The sequence below is a fragment of the Fukomys damarensis genome, unplaced genomic scaffold (genome assembly GCF_012274545.1).
Source record: "Fukomys damarensis isolate Sample0158 unplaced genomic scaffold, DMR_v1.0_HiC HiC_scaffold_26, whole genome shotgun sequence".
NCBI lineage: Eukaryota > Metazoa > Chordata > Mammalia > Rodentia > Bathyergidae > Fukomys > Fukomys damarensis.
Genome location: NW_022900938.1, coordinates 24,693,844 through 24,709,632, shown reverse-complemented (window position 1 = coordinate 24,709,632; position 15,789 = coordinate 24,693,844). Strand labels below are relative to the sequence as shown.

Genomic DNA, 15,789 nt, shown 5'->3' with positions numbered 1-15,789 from the left:
CCCCTTAACAATAACAGGTGCTTGTCTTCCCTTGAAGGTACAGAGCCATGAGTGAGGTAAAATGACTGGAGAAAAGAACAAAGAGAAACCCCTCCTAAAAACAAAAAATAATAAAAGAAGAAGTCTGAGTTAGGGCAGGAGCCGGAATAAAAAGTGAGATGAGGGACAATATGGTGGAGCAAGAGACTGAGTTGGAGAGAGAGGACAGAAAAAAGAAAGGAATTTTAGGGTGGAATGAGGAAAAGAAAAAAGAGAGAGAGAAAAAAAAAGAATTTGAAGGGCCTCTTTCAGACTGTCTCTGTTCTCATATTATACCACATGTACAGCCATATGCAGAACCGAATCCCCTGGTCTCAACTAGCCAATGGCAGTTCCCCACGACTGAGACTGAACACAGTCCACAAGGCCTAATTTCAGTTTCCCTACCCTCAGGGTTGAACTCCACTCAGTTCTATTACAGGTTTCCCCTGCCCTTTCTTTAAAGATGTTCAAAGTTGGGAGCTCAGACAACTACCCTTCATGAGAACCTATGCCTCTGCAGAGTTGGTCTAAGGACTGGCCCAATCAGGAGGTTTGAGAACGGGGGCGGGGAAGGTTGTGGGGGTGTTTCAAGGGTACCCGCTCGGCTACTTTCCTTACTGGGTCTGTTGTGCAGTCCAGGAGGTCGCGCACCCGCTGGGTGATCTCAGGCAGGCAGGCAGCTGAAGAGACCCCCTCCGGGGTCTTTGGGTCCTTGCTGGGTGTTTGTCACACAGTCCAGGAGGTCGCGCACCCGCCGGGTCACCTGTTCAACCTTATGAAACCTGCAGAGTGTGGTGGTGCACACCTGTAATCCCAGCACTCAGGAAGCAGAGGCAGGAGGATCACCGCAAGTTCGAGGCCAGCCTGGGCTACACAGTGAGTTCAGGGCCTGCCTGAACTGAACTGCAAGACACTTCACTTCGCGGCAGATAGGGGACAGCTTTTCACTTTTCAATCCAGTCCTTTTCTCCTTCCAGTATGAGGGACTGAACCGCCACTTAGCTGCATACCCAGCCCTTTTTCATCCTCTGCTATTTTTAAGAGACCTCTCTTTTCATGGTCACTGACTGCAATCTTGTCTTCTATAGCTGAGATTCTATCTTCATATTCTTTTATTCTGTTGCATACACTTTCAATGGAGTGTTTAATCTCCTGGATTTCTGTTTGAATCTGTTTTATGGATTCCATTCCTTTCCTATGTTGGGTGTTTATTTTTTCCATTTCTTTCTTATGCTGGACCTTCATGGCTTCTATCATGGTCCTGACCTCATCTATTTTTTTGTCAGTTTCTGCTCTAGAGTCTCGAATCATGACTTTCATTTTGCTCACCATTTCTCTGGTTATCTGGGAAATTATTTCTGTTTTGAATTTTTCTAGAGCCTGATTGATCTGTTGTGTTACTTCCTGTACTTTGAGTTCAGGGTGTCCTGGTGGCTCACTACCGGCCTCTTCATCCTCATTTGCCCTCCTGTTTGCCATTCGTGAACTGGAAGTCTGTCTTTGTGTCTTGCTTAAGTGTTTTCTCATTTTTATTTTTGTTCTCGGGCTGACCTTGGTTTAATCTCTGGGTTATCACCCAAATCTTCCTGATATAGTTGCACCCTAGCTTCTGGGTCTCTAATGACCCACAGACATTCTCATCTTCATAATATCAGAGAAAACAGTTCATCAAATCAACCACAATCCTTTATCCCAACTGATACAATCAGCAACACATTGTGATCAAGCACAACTTGGAAACTGACCACCTGTGGTAGTCACTAGTCTATCACCCTTAAACTATGTGAATTAAATTGAAATCAAGAAACAGTCCAAAACATGTCTGCAGGGAACAAACTTTTCAATATAGTATATTTACCATTTAGGATGGGGGCTCAGACAGAGCTAGGATGCAAGACACCTGATCTCAGCTAGCTGATGGCAGAACCCCATGACACAGACTGACCTTGGGCTGCAAGGCCCAGATTGAGTTCCCTGACCTCCTGAACAGTTGCACTCCACACAGTTCTACTACAGGTTTCCCACCCCCTTTCTTTAAAGATGTTCAAAGTTGGGAACTCAGAAAAATACCCTTTATGACAACCTCTGCCTCTGCAGAGTGGGTCCAAAGACTGGCACACTCAAGAGATCTGAGAGTGTGGGGTGGGGGACAGGGGCACCTGCACGGCTACCTTCCTGGTGCTGGAGCGATGACGGCGGTCCAGCAGGGGAGAGTGGGGCTAGCCAGCCCAAGGTCTGGGCCCAAGCAGGCCCTCCTGGCACTGGAGCGATGGCCTGGGTCTGTCACTTTGGAAGGAAGTGTTATCTTTACAATATTGACAGTTTTAATCATTGAATATGGTATATGTGACAGCTAAACTGAATTATCAACATGATTAGTTTGTGAGCTGCCTGGGGAGGAGCAAAGCATACTTCTGGGTGGGTCTGAATAGGTCATAGCGTCATGACTTTGAATACTATATCTGGGCCCTGGCCCTTTCCTCTCTGGTGCTGCTGCCCTGCTCTGGTCCCTGGCCTCCACAAAGTGAGCAGCTTTGCTCCACTGTACCCTTCAGCCATGATGTTCCTGCCTTGGAGCTAGAATACCATGGTCTGAGCATCTGAAACTCTGAGCCAAATTAAACCTTTCTTCCTTGAAGTTATGGGCATCAAGTACTGTGTGCCAGAGATGAAAAGTTAACTACTACAGAAAGCTGGTGCCAAAAAAAATGGAGCAATTGCTATGGTTATACCTGACTGTGTAGTTCAGAAGCCTTTGGTAGTGGTTTGCAGGAGAGTTTGGAAAGGTTTTATGATGATAATTAATATACTGTAACCAGAGCCTAGTGGACAATGTTGCTTCAGAGCTCAAAAGTCTAAAATGCTGCTAAGAATGTGTATATTAAAGACCAGGTGAAGGTGGTTTCAATTAGGAATGAGAACTTTATTAGGAATTAGACAAGAGGCCATGAATGTTATACTATGGCAAAAGAAGGATTGTCTAAATTTTACCTATGGTCTGAGATTGCAGGAGGCTAAGTTTAATGGTAGTAGACTAATTGATCTAACAGAGGGAATTTCAAAGCACTGCCAACATTCATATTGTGGCATGGTTACTACAGGCTGCTTTTAGCCAGATATATAGTGGGAATCAGTAACAAAAAGCAGAACAGAAGTACTGAAAAACTTAAATTCTGATTCCTAAAGAACTATGTGTAAAGTTGGGGGAAAGGTGGTGGGATTGCTGAAGAGATTAGCAGCATTTAAAAGACACCACATCCCTGGAAACAGGACAAGATGAAAAATGCCTTGAGAGCATATCAGGTGTCAAAAAACCCCCACCCCTCATAAGCTCAAAACTATAAACCTTTTATTTGAGAAGAGAGCTCTTGTACCCTCTGCTTGAGAAGATCTACCCGGTGAATTGCCTCTTTAAGATTCATTTCACTGTGTTCAGACATCCAGACACTTAGGCTTCTGTAGCCATGATGCAAGGGGGCCCACCTACTGCTCACAACAGCATACCTTGGCATTGTCCACATGGTAATGGTGTTATAAGTATGCAGAGTACAAGAGTAGCAGGGTCATGGAAACACCCACCAACCAGGGATTCAAAAGAAGACTTGGGAGGCCAGGCATTATATCCCTGGGTAGGCAATGTGTGAAGATGTGGCAGTGAAGCCATAGGTGCAGTGGAGATCCCAGGAGATTGAGATGCCAGAAACATGAAAAATCTACCAGGGAAAGCTGTAGGCAGCAAATAGAGCAGCCCAAAAGAAAGGGTTTGTGGGCTGCAACTTACAATGCCATAGTCAGGGGGCCATCCAAGCTCTTTGGAATTCACATCTCATCACCCCAACTACTGGACATACAGCTACAGGACTTAGTGTTTGCCCTGCTGAGTTTCAGTCTCACTTTAGTCCTTTTCTTTTTACCATATTATTTTGGAATGGGAATGTTAACCCCATATCATTACATATTGGGAATATACAACTTGCATTTTATTTTATTTATTTATTTTTGGTACCAGGGATCGAATTCTGGTCCTTGTGCTTGCAAGGCAGGCAGTGGAACCACTAAGCTAAATCCCCAGCCCTTGCATTTTAAATTTTATAGTGGTTCACAGCTGAAAGTTTACCTTGAGTCTCAGAGACTTTGATTTGGACTTTTGAGCGATGCTGGGACTGTTAAGACTTTGAAGAGAATATTAGTACATTCTTAGTTGTATGCAGAATAGGCATATCATGTTAGGTGAAATTATGACCTCATGTTTATTTGAAGATTATTTATGGTTTTAGGAGACATACTTGGGTGTCAAACTGAAAAGGATACAATGATAAGATTAAGTTGGATTGTCAATTTGATTGGCTTATGAGCTACCTAGAGGATTAATAAAGTATTCTCCTAGGTGTGTCTGGGTGTGGCCTAGGATATTATGGCATATGAGGTACGGTTTAAAAAATATAGTGGAACGAAGACCTGCCATGTAAAGGTACAAGATCCCAGTAATGAGCGCAACTGTACTGTATACCTAGAATGTGCCAATAAATTCAATAAAAATAAAAAAAATAGTGGATTTGTAACTAAAAGCAACTGAATTTTATTACAATAAAAGTCAAATTGTCATTAATCCCTCTCAAAATACTCTCCCTCAATTTAAACACACTTGTCCCATCATTCTTGCCACTTTCTAAAGCAGTTCTGAAAGTCCTCTTTAGTGAGTGTCATTAGTTGTGCTATCATGGCTGGGAGGCTTAATGTCTTGAAGATTCAAAACATTTATGGAAATTTCTGTCAAATAAAAAAACATTATGTTGTGTCTTTATCCACCTTAGTCACCAGATCTGGCACCGTGCAACTTCTGGCTCTTCCCCAAAGTCAAAAGGATCGTAATAGGAAAATATTTTAAATCAATTCAGCACATTGAGTCATTCACAACAGTACAACTAAAGACACTCACAAAAGAAGATTTCTAGAACTTTTTCAGAAAGTGGTAACAGTGATGTGATAAATATGTTCAAAGGGGGAAGTTAAAGAGAATTAATGGTAATGTATTTTTTACTGTAATAATTCTTTAGTTTAAATATTCACTGTATTTTGTGATCACTCAATATTTGATTTCTCTCTCTCTTTCTCTCTCTCTTTTTTTTTTTTTTTGGTACCAGGGATCAAACTCGGGTCCTTGCACTTGCAAGGCAGACGGTGGAACCACGGAGCTAAATCCCCCCCCACTCCATATTTGATTTCTGGCCCCTTCCCTCTCTGGCACTGCTCCCTTGCCCTGGTTCCCAGCCACCACGAAGTGAGTAGTTTTGACCTACCATGCTCAGCTGCCATGATGTTCCCACCTTGGATCCAGCTGACCACAGACTGAATTATCTGAAAATCTAAGGATTAAAGAAAGATTAACCTTTCCTCCTTTAAACCATTGGTGTTTGGTATCGTATCCCACAACAGAAAGCTGACTAATACAGTATATATCCCATTTAATTATGACTTGTCTTCACTCAGTAATGATTTAGTTTTATGTGAAAAATCTTTCAGAGATTTTTAGTTTTATTCCTACGTACCACGTATAATTTAATCCTATGTCAAAGATTTTCAGAGTAAACTGTTTTTTCTTTATTGCCATTATGGAAATACAACCAATTTTTTGTATTTGAAATCCAGCAACTTTGATAAATTTTTATAAGTTTACAGTATTAATTCTAATACTGCTGAGTTTTGTGCAGTTATACCATTTGCAAATAACCTTATAGAGTTTTTTTCTTCTTTCCAATCTTTATAGCGCATTTCTTTTTTACTTACTCCCTGCCCTTAACAATTAGCTATTGCTATTTTGCAAACTACCCCCAAACAGCCACACATTTCTTGCATGTCTATGGCTCAGCTGAATATTTCTGCTGATTTTAGCTGAACTTGCCAACACTTACTTGTACATCTGCAGTTATCTTGGCCAAGTGCCTCTCATATCTGGGGCCACAGTGCAGATACCTGGGTTTCATTCTGTTCCACATGGTCTCATCTTCAAGCATGCTGTTTTCCCTAATGGCAGTGGCAGAAAACTCAAGAAAGAGAGAGAGAAACAGAAAGAGTGAGAGAAAGGAGAGAAGGCATCTCTTGAAGATCAGAACTGGTACATTGTCAATTCCCCCACTCTTTTAAACAAAGCAGTTCACCAGGCCAGACAAATTCATGAAATAAACGAAGAGAATTCATCTCTTGATAGGAGCAAATGCAGAGTGAATTCTGTTCCAAAGGGCAGACATACAGGATTAGATGGAAAACTGCAACTACCACAATGATCTGGGTAGGATTTTCAGTGCAAGGTTTATTAAGAAGGGTATAATAACAGGTCATCTAAGGCTGGGGATTTGGCTCAGTGGTGCCGCCACCTGCCTTGCAAGCGCAAGGTCTCTAGTTTGATCCCCAGTACAAAAAAAAATAATTGGCCATTTTTTAATTTTTCCCAATCTTTTTTTTATCTTATTGAGTTTACTGGTACTTTTTAAGTATACAGTACAGTTACATTCATCATTGGGATCTTGTACCTTTACATGACAGATCTTAGTTCTCATTTTTTCCCCATACCCCTGCCCTCCCTTTTACCCCCTCCACCTTCCCCTATTTACAAAGACTTTGTTTCCATTTTTTTCCTTTTCTCATATTTTTTTGTCTCTTATTTCCTTTCCCCACAAAGAGAAATTTTTTAGTATTCATTGGCTATATTAGTTGCTCTTTTCTACACTTCACCAAAAGGCCGAGAAGCGATTAGTTGCTCTTTTCTATTCATAAAAGTTATTTCCTTAAAAGTCAGTGAATTTTATGAAATAGTTATTTGTATATTTAAATAATCCTATGATTTTTCTCATTTATGTTGTTAATATAGTGCACTACACTAGTTTTCTAATATTAAACCAACCTTAAATCCTTGTAAGGTTTCTGAGGTTATGTTATCCTTTTACATATTGTTGAAGTTAGTGTGCATGTGTGTGTGTGTGTGTTCCTAGGGCTTTAACCCAGGGTACTCTGGATCCCCAGCCCTTTTTGTTTTGGGGGGTTTTTTAGCCAGGGTCTCACTATGTTGCCCAGGCAAAACTTGAACCTGTGATCCTCCTGCCTCAGCCTCCCAAAGTTACAGGAATATGCCACACCTGGCCAAATTTGTTAATTAAAATTTATTAATTAAAAAATTATGGCTAAAGGGGAAGTGGGAAGGGGAGGGGAAAGAAAATAAGGGAAAAGACAAAATGTGAAAAAATGGAAACAAAGTCTTTGTAAATAGGGAAGGATGAAGCGGGTGAAGGGTGGGCAGAGGTATGGGGAAAAAACAAGAACCAAGACATACCATGTAAAGGTACAAGATCCCAATGATAAATGTAACTGTATTGTTTGCTTTGAATGCACCAATAAACTTAATGAAAAAAATTATGTTCATGATGAGATTAACGTGTTTCCTTATTTTTATAATGTCTTAATTTGTCTTTCTCTGTAAGAGTTTGCATAAAACTTACATCAATTATTTCCTAATTTTTAAAATTGGTTAGGAGCTAAATGTGCCTGAAACTTTTTATGACATCACTTTTTTTTTCCTCGCTATATAGTTCAGGCTATCCTTGCTTACTATGTAACCCGGGTTGATTTGGAGCCTCTGAAATTTGTTGAGATGATATAGAAAAATGTGCGATACATTTTTGTAAATAGTCTGTATACGGTTAAAAATTAGGTATTTCTTCAATCCTCTATAATACACAGAAGGATAAGTTTGTTAACTATCATCTTCTCTTTTCTTACTGCTTTTTTATTGCTCTTTCTACCAGTTGTTAAAAGAAATATTTGTTTTTATCATTGTTTTCCAGCATATGTTTTTGTTTTTATTTGAGAGGGTTGGTTTTCATTTGTTTGTTTTAAGACGCCAGGGCTTTACACATGTTAGACAAGTGCTGTATATCCAGCCCAGGAGAAGTATATTGAAATTTCCCACAGCAATTGTAAATATGGCTATTTCTCCTTTTTATTTCTAGCATTGTAAAGTTTATGTGTTTTAAAGCTATATTATTAGGTGCATACAAATACTTTTATTGTTTTATCACTCAAAAAATTACAATATACATTCTTGGATTATAAAAATCTAAATATCACTTGGTACTTTCACTCCCCTCCTATGTAATTCAAGAAGTCAAAGATCTTAAAACACTGTCTACCTACATCTATGTGTATGTTCCTGTGTGCGTGTGTGTTCCTCCTTGATTATATAGCCACTATTGTGGTATATTTTAATTTCATACATATTTTAAATTCACAAGATATTACTGTTGTATTATTTTGATTGCTCTTCGTTTCTTCCCACATCTGACCTGCTCTTCTGGTATATTTCTCGTCTGCCTAAAGAACACTTCATAGGATCTCCTTCAGGGTGGGTAGACTACTGTAAGTTTTTGTTTAATTGAAAATATCTTTACTTCAGCTTTTATTCTTGAAAGGTATTTTTGAGAGGTGCAAAATTGTATATTGGAGATATTTTCTGTTAGCACTTCAAAGATGGCACTTATATTCTGATCTTATTGTTTCTTTTGAAAGATGAGCTGTAAGTTAAACAGTTTGTTCCTTTGAAAATGATATGTCTTTTTCCCTGACTGATTTTAAGGTTTCCCTTTCTTTGGTTTTTAGCAATTTTGCTACACTGTGGTTCTCACTCATAGTTTTTGTTTGTTTTTCTCCTTAGTTGATTGTTTATTGCCTATTGGAAATTATATTTGCAACATTTCTTTTAAAGAATCTGGGACAGGGATAATGTGCCTTTCTCTGTAAGACATTTGCCATGGGCATGAATAGACTCAAACCACTTTAATTTAGTCAGAGCTGATGATGCTTCTGTAAGAGCAGTCTGCACCTGGCTCACTCTCTCCTAGAGAGCAGCTCCTGATGACCCTAAGTCAGAGTGTGATGTGTTGAGGGACAGGTAGTTAGTTAAGATTCCAACTTTCTCCACTGGGCTCTATGCTGCGGCCTTACCTTCTGGATTGGCAAATGCCTCCCAGAAGAAAAGTAGTTTCAAATGCTGAATTCTTCTCTGGGATCTCTGTCATCTCCTAGCCTTTGGTTCAATATTTCTTCACTCTCATGCTGACTCTCCTATGCCTTCAATCAGGTATATTTTCCATTTTGCCCTGTCTTCACCATTTGGTCTTGAGGGAAGGGCAGTATGAATTACTGGAAGCCGATAGCTGCTTCCATTTTGATCATTCAGAAATTCAGTGTGTCAAACATGATCCCAGCTTCCAATCTTATCACTACTTTGATTTTACTCTCTTTATTTTTTTTTTACTGCCATTTAAATGAAGTCTCAAGAAATAGAGGAGGCAAATGTATATATGCTATATCTGCCATTTGTACCAGGCTTTGCTTAAATTTAACGTTAAGTAAATCATGTACAAATATGAATTTAACTGTATAATGGTTTTATTGAGATATAATGTACTTGTTATAGAATAATCCCTTTTAAGATACACAAGTCAGTGTACTTGGACTATTATTAAGAGTAAATTATTTGTCCTATCTCGTGATAAATCTCTAAATACCACTATTTTAAGATATTGTTGTTGAGCTTCTGTAAGTGCTCACATTAAAGAGAAGTGACCTGCACATGATATTTATAGTGAGAAGTGGTAAAGTAAGTAAGATCAGAGGGGGACACAGAAGGGAATATTTCGTGAATTAGCATTTAACCTGCATCTTGAATGGTCAGTAGAACAGAAATGGGCAGAACAGAGACAAATCAGCAGCCCCTCTCCTGGACTGAAGAGCTGCTGCCAGCCCTGGGTAAAGTGTAGAGAAATTTTCCCTCCCCACCCCCATATTTCAAGCACCCTTGGGCCACCAGAACAACCAAAAATGTGCTGCAAGAGGCTGATCTAGGGCAGAGGATTTAGCTCAGTGGTTCTGCCGCCTGCTCCACAAGCTTAAGGTCTGGAGTTCAATTCCTGGTAACAAAAAAAAAGGCTGGTCTGATTGAGGCAGTGGGAAAATTCAAGACTCATTCTGGTTTGGCAATAGCATAGACTTTAAATAAAAAGTAAAACTGAAAAAAAAAAAGTAAAACTGGACACATAAATTGTGGAGGATTTTCAATGCTTCAGTAAGGAAATTGGACCCTATTTAGTAGATAACAAGAAACCATTAGGAGTTTTGTTCAAAGGAATGCTTTCAACAGAGCTGTGTCCATTGACAGTGGTATAAAACGGAGTAACAAGAAGCAAGACCATCAACTGGAAGACTTGTGAGGTAGTTCATCAAAAGGATGAAACAACTAATAGGGAGAATGGAAAAGAATGTGAAGCCTGTAAATCCTCAGAAAATATTCTTTACATACCTGGGGGTGGGGGTAAAGGCTAGAAGGAAAAGGAGGAAGGGTATATTAAAAATGGCCCCGGGCCAGAGATTTAGCTCAGTGGTGCCACCACCTGCCTCAAAAGTGCAAGGACTCAAGATCAAAAGAACAAACCAAAACCAAAGACATGGCCCCGTGCCAAAGAAATGGATTGAGATCCACTTCTGCAGTTCATTTAACTACATGACTTTGCTGTGGCGGTAGACTACTGCTCCACAAATCTGGAGGGAAAAGAAAGAGAAGAGATGGAAAGACAATCCAAAGGGGTTGCAGGATTGTCCAGATTTTTAGGATGGAAACAATCAGAAATTAAAGAGAAGGGTCAGTATTAAGGTTTAGACTGAAGATGAAATGGATTAAATTCTTTCTGTGTTGGTTTGGGGATACGATTCAGAGGTAGAACACTTGACTGCCATGCGCAAGGCTTTGGACTCCATCCCAGCATGGGGGGAGGATCTATGCCTAGTAGGTGACTTTACAAAAGTGAAAAACAATATAAGTACCAAAGCTTCAGATACCTGTTAATCATTAGTCATTGGATGGTGGTTTGCTCAGGGCCATGTTTGCTGATGTTGATTTGTGGAATTTTGTAAGGTATTTATTACCAGTTCCCTAGCAACAATTAACACAACCTCCAATAGAAAAGGACTGTCATATCATCTACCCATTTTATAGACATTTCAAAGTTCAGAGACTATATCTAAAGTAAATATTGGGGTTCCTTTTTTTAATTTCACAGGGTGTTTGCTATGTATAATAGAATTATATGAGTTTTCATCCTAGATCAATTCATATTAAGGGGAGATTTTAAGGTAATGTTGAAATTATTCCCACTTGAATTCTCTCTTGTTTGTATAACTCTTTCACACTATCATATATATAATCACACACAGTTATTTGAATCACTTGATACTTTTGAGGGCCTCATCACTAAATGGTTATCAATCAGATTAATTGGTTAAATCACTAAACTGGTGATTCAGTCTGTGTCTCTAAGTCAAAACTGGTTTGATTGTTTTTCCTAAGGGTCAGCAACTCAGGTTTTCATTGTGCTTGGGTTAAAAGTAGAGAGGGGGTTTTTGCTGTACCCATGATCTATATGACCTAATGACAAGCCATCATAAATAAGCAAGGACTCTGTACTGGTTTAGTTGAGTAGTGCATCCTTCTTAAGTGAGCCTCTAGTATTTACTGTTCTACAGGCCAGCCCCTTGATCAATAACAGCAATGGTTTTACTGGGTCATGTAGTATTCAAAATAGGGCTGGGGATTTAGCTCAGTGGTGCCGCTGCCTGCCTCACAAACACAAGGTCCCAAGTTTGATCCCTGGTACCAAAAAAAAACAAAAATCAAAATAAAACAAAACCCTATTGACACCCTGCAATGTTAAAAGCAAATCTTTCTACCAATTAACATTCCTTTGACAACACTGGGTGATTGGATGTCACTTGCCAGTCAATGTAGAGGCATAAAATATATCACTGATTTGTACTCAAAAAGGTTAGATTTTAGAGTAGTAAGACCTTTTGGAAAATACCTGAGCCAATCTACCCTTTACTTGTGAAAAGACAGAGGCCTAGGGACATGGCCAAGGGCCATGTAGTAAGTCAGTAACAAAATCAAGATGAGACTTGAGGTCCGTTTATTCTGTGTCCTGGGTTCTCTGTACCAACTTCCAAGGCTTCCCAGTGACATCATACTATCTATAACCAGCATCTGTTTCTACACAGAGTAGACAACTAGCTTAGAAAGGAGATGTTCTCCTTCCCAAATTATTTCTCTAATTATCTCAATGTATAAGATACTGACATCAGTAGTAGTGGCTGGCAAGAACTCCCCAGATTTTTATAGATGTAATCTGAGAACATCTAAGGCCATTACTGGAACAAAAACATTTAACAAGAACAGGCAGGTTCTTAGTTACTTTCTGGTTACTGAGACACAATATCCAATGCCCACAATTTAAGGGAGGAAAGGTTTATTTTGACTCACAGTTTGTAGAGGTTTCAGTCCATAGTCTGCAGGTTCCAAGACAGGACAGCACTGGGGCAGGGGATTTAGCTCAGTGGTGCCGTGCCTGCCTCACTAGTGCAAGGTCCTGAGTTCGATCCCTGGGTCGGGGTGGGGCCGAGAGTTCCTTCACAGCATGGTGGCAGGAAACAGAGAGAGAGGTCAAGAGAGGCAGGAGGGAGACGCACCATTCCCAGGCCACACCCCCGGGGACCCTCCTCCTCCAACCAGGCTTTACCTCCCAACATCACATTTAGCTACAGACTCATCAGTGGACTAATTCACTCCTGAGTATCACCACCCCACCATGATCCAATGACCTCCCCAAGGCCCCACCTATGAGTGCAGAAGGCTTTGGAGAGACATCTAAACATAAACTATAACAGGCAGTTTCACCAGCATGCTCCCACATACTATTCCTACCAACTGTGCTAAGTAGGTAAAAATGATCAGTGATTAGCTTGGAGAGGTCACATTGCTGACCACGGTTGGCATACCTGTGGGGCAAGCATTATGCAAGTCCAGATATGTCACAGTCCTAAAGCCAGCAGCCTGCTCTTCAGTGTCATTCAAGGACACTGATAGTGGACCCCCTCTGCCTGGGACCAGAGTGACCTAAATTCAGCTCAATATAAGATATGCTGTTGTGATGACAACTGACATGTACCAAGGACTTATGTGCGAAGGCCTGGCTTTATCCTATTTATTGCTCCTGTTACTCTGCATGGTAACCTATTGGATAAAGATAGTCATCATAATTAGTACCATTTTTATAGGAAACTGAGATTACAGTCATTCAGCGACTTGCCCAAGGCCTCCCATTTTGGAGTGGGAATTTGAGCCTGCACAGTGGGTACCAGAAGGCTCTTGAATCACTGCTCACACTGCCATGGAAACGACCCCAGCCTCACAAGAGCCATCAGAGTGGCTCTTGGGTGACTCCATCAAGAAGTTGTGGGGACTCCAGGGTAGCTTATCAAACCTCAATGGAGGTGCATTTCAAAAGATAGTTGAAGGTTTCAGACAACTGTTGGCTTATGAAAGATGAAATTATTGGAGGTCTTCAGGCAGTGTGCAATAATAGCCTTGATAGGGATTGGCAGAGAAATTCGTGATCTGTTGATGACAGCTAACAAACAATGTGGAAATGGGTGTGGGCTGTTCAATATACTGGGCCTTTCTGGCTATTTTTCTATTCTAACATTTTTAAGATTTTATATGTGTAACGTGTCTCTGTGGCTTGCCAACTCTTCTTAGCAAATTCATATCTTTTCCCTAATGCTAGCATGTGCAAGACAGCATTAGTAAGAAAACATCCACACTGAGCAGTGTAGGAGTCCAAGTGGCCCTCAGCCTCAGCAGTGTGTTTTCCATAACTGACTGCACCCTAACCTCCTCTGCATTTGGGGTCAGGTCAGAATTGCTAATAATTAATTGTGTGTGTAACTGAGTACCTGCCGCTTCTTGACAGTCAGACCAAACAGTAGGCAGTTGAGATTGTAAAAACTATCACAGCTCTCTGAAAAGGAATAATAGAAATTATTTCTATGTCTCATATGTCTATATTACATAGCTTGAAACAAGGTCTGTTAAAAAATACATACATTTTTTCAACAAGTATATATTAAGTGCCTATTCTATTTTAGAAATTGGGTTAAATTATCATCTCCAAATATATATAATATCATATATATTTCATATATAAGTAATTCTTACATATATGTGTGTGTAGATATATATATATATATATATATCTACACACACACACAAACACACACATGTTCCTCCCTACATTCTTGCTGAAATAAGCCACACTACACAAACTTTCTGATTCTCTTGATAAATACAGTACTATGCTGTCCCCTTAATAAGGTTTCCACACAAAGATCACAGGGAAAAAACTCCTTTCCTGCAAGAATATCAGTATCATTAAGGGCTACTGATAGTGGTTTTATCCATTTTCTCTTCATGGCTTTGGCTCCAGAGGATCAAAATGTCATACTGTATTTAACCAACCCCATTCCCTCACTGGTAGTGCCCACTTTTCCCATTTATAACTAGAAAGGAGTCTGCTGTTTTTAGCTTCAGTGTGTTTGTGAAAGAGCCATACAAATGCAAGAAAGGGATCCAGGTCACAGAAACCTGGCTGTCCTCCTCATCTCCAGAGGAGCAGTTACCCATCCTTCTTCAGAAAGAAGTAACAGAAGAGAAGAGGTTTTTGGGGGCCTAACCCAGCCCAGAAGGGGTCAAGATTGTGACTGCTGAGCCATAGACACTTGCCAGGCCAGGCACAGAGGCCATTTCCTGGGCCTATTCTCCTCCAGGGAGGCAGAACCTCCAGATGGAAGAGAGAAAACTGGGTTCCAAGTGGTTCCCTACACAGAAGATACAAGAACTCTAGGCACGGTGGCCAGCATCTGTAATCCAGCACTCTAGGGAGTTGGGGCAGGAGGATCAGAAGTTCAAGCCTGTCTCAGAATAAAAATAAAAGAGGAGACACAGTTTAGTGCAAAGGCCCTGGTTTCGGTACGCCCCAAAAGTATGAGAATTCCTGTTGCAAATCTTGATGGATTAATTTACAAGTCTTTAACTTTAGATGAACTAAAAACTAAGACACTGATTTAAGCAGTGTGGAAAATATTGGATTCAAGTTTATTAAAATTCAGACTTTAAAGCACCGTGTTGAATGCCAAAACTTTACTTTGGAATGAGTTTCTGGTGTTCTCTCCTCCTACCCTCTTCTCCCCAGCTCCCTTCTCTCTGGCCAAAGGAAGGGCCACAGAGCTAAACCCTAAATCACAGTGGTGGCAGCAACAAAGATTGAAGGTCAGATGCAGAGCAGCTCCTGGCTAAGAAACTGTCCCTGAAAAGATCAAAGCAGACAAGGCAAACATTTACATTTCTGTTGTAGACATTCTATCTATCATCTATCTATCTATCTATCTATCTATCTATCTATCTATCTATCTATCTATCTTGCATCTAAAGTACCCTCCTCAATCTGTAAAAATTAGCAAGACTGGAAAATTTTATCCTTGAAATAAAGGTTTCCTCTATCCCTGAAGTAAAACTTAATAATTATTGCAGCAATGAGAGCTGTTATCCCTACTGCAAGAAGTAGGACTTTTTCTGAGTCTTTCCTTCAACTTTGTACTTGAGCTACCTAAACTCAAGACACCAGGGTCTCTTTGCTCCTGGTCCTGCTGCTCTGGATGACTCATCCATCCGTGGCCAGGTTCTTCCTCCTTCAGACACAGATGATGACCCTGCCTTCCAGATTCATGCCATCTTCGGGGAAGAGCAGTCAAAGGCACCAAAATCAGATGTTCAGTTCTACCCAGATCTTCCTGGCCACAGCTGAGCCCCCTTGCCTTTTTTTTTTTTTTTTT

The 15,789-nt window shown here is 40.3% G+C and overlaps 1 protein-coding gene and 1 long non-coding RNA gene across 2 annotated transcripts in view; one reads left to right on the top strand and one right to left on the bottom strand.

The window, feature by feature from the left end:
• Myo3b (myosin IIIB) overlaps window positions 1–15,789 on the top strand; it is a 453,146-nt gene that overhangs the window by 426,710 nt on the left and 10,647 nt on the right. The window lies entirely within an intron of this gene.
• On the bottom strand, window positions 737–13,922 carry LOC104850132. The gene is made up of 5 exons (XR_004514414.1): window positions 13,855–13,922; window positions 12,383–12,527; window positions 5,934–6,045; window positions 5,322–5,387; window positions 737–803 (listed from the first exon to the last, which is right to left on the bottom strand). It is a non-coding gene; the product is annotated as an uncharacterized LOC104850132 (long non-coding RNA).